A 5,183-nucleotide genomic window follows, 5' to 3' on the forward strand; every position below is an offset into this window, starting at 1 on the left:
AAAAAAAAAAAAATAAATAAAAAACAAACAAAAAAAAACTATAAGCAACCACAGTTCAATTTGGAGAGAACTCTCATCTTAACAATACTGAGTCTCGAAGCCATGCACATGGTTTAAATCTCCATTTAGAGTTTTAATTTCTCTTAGCATTGTTTTCTGCCTTTTTATATATAGGTCTTGCACACTTTTAGTTAATAATTAAGTATTTTATGCTTTTTTATGCTATTATCAATAAAATTGTTTTAAAATTTCATTTCCAATTATTTGCTGCTAGAAAAAATTGAGTTTCTGTATTGAATTTGTGCCCAATGGCCTTATTAAAAGTACTTATTAGTCCTAGTAGTTATTTTCATATATTCTTTAAAATGTTTCAAATAATCATGACTTCTACTATAAGTATAGGGAAGCTCATTTTTTTCTTTTCAATCTCTACAACTTTTATTTTTCTTGCCTTATTACACTAGCTAGGAGTTTCAGTAGAGTGGTGAGTAGGAAGGCTGAGAGCAAACATTCTTGCCTTGTTCCCTGTCTTAGGAGAAAAGCCTTCAATGTTTCAGCAATAACTATGATGCTAACTAGGATTCGTGTATGTCCCTTATTAGATTGAAAAAGTTCTCCTCTCGTCCAAGTTTGCTGACAGTTGGTCATGAATGGGCACTGAATTTTGTCTGATACTTTTTCTATGCATTTTGAAATGATCCTATGGTTTTACCCATTTATTCTGCTAATGTGGTGAATTATATTGGTTGATTTTTAAATGTTGTATCTTTTCCTTGGAAAAACTCTACTTAATTATGATGTATTTATTAAAGCACTGGATTCAATTTGCTAATATTATGTTAGGAATCGTTGTGTCTGTTTCATGAGGAATACTGGTCTGTAGTTCTCTTATAATGCCTCTGTATCAGGATTATGCTGACTTCCTAAGATGATTTGAGAAATATTTTTATTTCATTAAATATTCAGTTTTCTGAACCAATTTGTGTAAGAGCTGTATTATTTCTTCCCTGTGTGTTTGATAATAGACACCAGGTCCTCTGGGCCTGGAGTTTCCTTGTGGGAAGAATTCAGTAACAATTCAATTTCATTAATAGATACTGGATCATTCCGAGTATCTAGTTCAAGTTGTATTAGTTTCAGTAACTTGTGTTTTTCAAGGAATTGGTCCACTTCATATAAATAGTTGAACTTCCTGGCACAGAGTCTCTCAAAATATCCCCTTATTTTTTTATGTCTGTTGGATCTATAATGATAGCTTCTCTTTAATTTCTGACACTGGTAATTTGTGAGTCCCTCTCCCTTTTTTTCCTTGATCAGTTCTGCTAGGGATTTTAAGAGATTTATGAAGGTGTAACTGACATGCAATAACCTGTACATATTTCAAGTACAGAATTTGATGAATGCTGACACACATACACATCCATGAAATCTTTATCACAATCAAGACAATGAACATTTCAATCACTCATGAAAGTTTACGCCTGCCTCACTGTAGTGCCTCTCTTCCCCCACCTCTATTTCCATGCAACCAGTGATTTGTTCTCTGTAACTACAGACTAGTTTGCATTTTCTAGAAGTATATAGATAAATATATAGTACATACGATATTATTTGAGCTGACTTCTTTCATTTAGCATAATGAGTTTGAGATTCATTCATCCATACTATTGCATTTATCACAAGTTTGTTCTTTTTTATGGCTGAATAGCATTATGTTCTACAGAAATACCAACATTTATTTTTTCATTCACTTAGTGGTAGATACTGGAGTTGTTTACAGTTTTTGTCCATAATCAATAAAACTAATATGAACATTCATGTATAAGCCTTTGTAAGGATATATGCCTTCATTTCTCTACCTAGAAGTAGAATGACTGGATTGTATGGCAGTTTTTTGTTTAACTTGGAAAAGAATTATCAAACTCTTTTCCAAATTAATTGTACAATTTTATACTCTCATCAGCAGTGTATGAGAATTACAACTTTTTCTGTCTTCTCCAACATTCTGTGGTCAGTTTTTTAAAAATTAGACATTCTAATGGCTAAAAAACCTATGATAGTTTTAAAATTGTATTACAGTTTTAATTTTATCATATTAGATTTTAATTCGCAATTACTGACAAATGATGTTGAATATCCTTTCATGTGTTTATTTGCGATCTGTATATCTTCTTCAGCGAAGTGTCTGTTCAAATCTTCAGGCCATTTTTAAATTGGTTGTTTGTCTTCTTACTGAAGAGTTGTGAGAGGTCTTTATATATTGTGGATAAAAGTCCTTTGTCAATTATGTGTTTTGAAAATATTTTCTCCCAGGCTGTGGCTCGTCTTTGTCTTTTCTTAACCGTGTCTTTTGAAAAACAAAGCTCTTTAATTTTGATGAAGTCCATTTAGCATAATTCTCTTGCAATCCATCCAAGTTGTTGCATGTATCAGCAGTTGTTCCTTCTTAGGACTACTGAGTAATATTTCATGGTGTGGATGTACCACAGTTTATTTAACTATTCACCCAGTGAAGTTCATCTGTTTCCTTTTTGTCTATTACAAATAAAGCTGCTATGAACATTTGTGTGCAGGTTTTTGCAAAATGTTAGGTTTCCATTTCTCAGGATGAATGCCCAAGAGTGCAACTGCTGGGTCATGTCACATGTTTAGTTTCATAAGAAACTGCGCAATGGTTTTCCAGATCGGCTGGACGATTTTACATTCCCCACTATCAATGTATGAGTGAACTAGGTGGATCGTATGGTAAGAGTATCTTTAGTTTTGTAAGAAACTGCCAAACTGTCTTCCCAAGTGGCTGCACCATTTTGCATGCTCACGAGCAATGAATGAGAGTCCAGTTGCTCCACATCCTCGCCAGCATTTGGTGTTGTCAGTGTTCTGGATTTTGGCTGTTCTAATAGGTGTGCAGTGGTGTCTTGTTTTAATTTGCAATTCCCTGATGACATATGACAGGGAGCACCTTCATTTGCTTATTTGCCATCTGTAATATCTTTGGTGATGTGTCTGTTTAGGTCTTTAGCCAATGTTTTAATTGGGCTATTTTATTGTTGAGTTTTAAGAGTCCGTTGTATATTTTAGAGAATACTCCTTTATCAGATATGCCTTTTGCATATATTTTCTGTGACTTGTCTTTTCATTCTTTTACAGTGTTTCTCACAGAGAAGAAAAATTTAGTTTTAATGAAATACAGCTTGTCAGTTCTTCCTTTTCATGGATCATGTCTTCAGTGAGCTTCATACATTTCCCCCCCCCGCCTACTCCTTAGATGGGACAGGATGGCTATTGTGGGCTGGAGTTGGGTATTTACCTTCCCTGTACCTGCTGAAATGAACATACGCCTTTCTTGTATGGTCTTACGTATGAATTACATTTATTTTGTAACATTAAACCAGCCTGAATTCCCAGGATAAACCCACTTTATCATGAGGCATTACAAGTTTGTGTATATATATTTACATTTATATTTGAGAGTATTTTGTTGAGGAATTTTACATCTATGTTTATGAGGGTTATTGTTCTGTAGTTTTCTGTTCTTGTAATATGTTTGTCTGGTTTTAATCTCAGAGTAACGCTGGCTTCATAAACTGACTTTGGAAGTGCACGCTCCTCTTATATTTTCTGGAAGAGTTTGCATGGAATTGATATCTCTTCCTTAAATGTTTGGGAGAATTCACCAACAAAGTCATTTAGGCCTGGGGTTGTTTTTGTGAGAAGTTTTTAAAGTTCAATTTCAATTTCTTTAATAGTTACATGGCTATTCAAGTTATATATTTCATCTTGAGTGAGTTTTTGCAGATTGCGTCTTTTAAGCAATTTGTCCATTTTATCTCAATAAGTTGCTGAATTTATTGACAAAATATTGTTTATAACATTCACTTAATATCCTTCCATATTCTATAGGCTTTTTTTCCCCCACAAAAAACCACCTTTTTATTGAACGTACCTAGGTGTATGAGATCTATAGGCTCTTTAATGATGGTCTCTAAGTCTATATTAGTAATTTATGTCTTCCTTCTTTTCCCCAATCAATCTGACCATAAGTTTATAAATTTTATTAATATTCTCAAGAAATAAGCTTTTGCTTTTATTGTTTTCTACACTGTTTTTCAGTTTTCTCTCGTACTTTGGGTTTAATTTACCTTTCTGTTTTTAGTTTTTTTAAGGTGGAAGTTTAGGTCATTCAAGTTTTTTCCTACTTTTTTTTTCCCCCTACTTTTCTAATAGAAGCACTTAATGCTTGAACTTTCCCTCTAAGCATTAATTGCATCTCACAAATTTTAAGTCATGTTTTAATTTTTATTCAGTTCAAATATTTTATCATTTCTATTGTGATTTCTTCTTTAGCCCATGGATTATTTAAAAGTATGCTCCTTAGTTTCAAATATTTGTGATTTTCTAGATATTTTGATGCTGATTTCTAATTTAATTCCATTGTGGTCAGAGAATATTTGTATAATTCCAATCCTTTCAAATGTATTGAGAGTTGATTTAGGGACCACCATATGATCATCTTGACAAATGTTTCATGTGCCCCTGGAAAGAATGTATATTCTACTTTTGTTGATAGTATTGCTCACGTCTTCTATATGTTTACTATGTTTTATCAACTATGGAGAGAAGAGTGTTGGGAACAGCAATTAACTCTGGGTTTGTCTCTTTCTCCTTTGAAATATGTAGGGTTTTGCTTCGTGTATTTTGAAGCTCTATTACTTGGTGCATAAATATTTCGGGTAATTAGGTCTCCTTGGTGAATTGCCCCTCTATCACTATGAAATGGTCCTCTTTACCCTTGTAATATTCCTTGCTTTGAAATCCATTCTGTCTTGTTTAATACAGCAGCTCCAGCTTTTTTTTGGTGTTAGTATTGTATCTTTTTCCATCGTTTTACTTGTAAGTTTTGAAGTCGGCTTCTTATTATACAGCATAGAGTTGGGTATTATTTTTATATCCAATCTCTTTCTTTTAACTGGTGCATCTAGACTATTTACATTTTATATGATAATTGATACAGTTGAATTTAAGTTATCTTGTATGTTTTATTTTTTTATTATTATTATTATTTTTAGCTGAGCCATCCTGCCATCAGTTGGCAGCTCAGCGGCTGCTCAGCTCGGGCTGGACTCGAACCGCTGTTGCTCAGAGCTCAAACTCTTGAGCGAGCTCTTAACCAACTGAGCCAC

This window comes from Hipposideros armiger, unplaced genomic scaffold (genome assembly GCF_001890085.2).
Source record: "Hipposideros armiger isolate ML-2016 unplaced genomic scaffold, ASM189008v1 scaffold_32, whole genome shotgun sequence".
Taxonomy (NCBI): domain Eukaryota; kingdom Metazoa; phylum Chordata; class Mammalia; order Chiroptera; family Hipposideridae; genus Hipposideros; species Hipposideros armiger.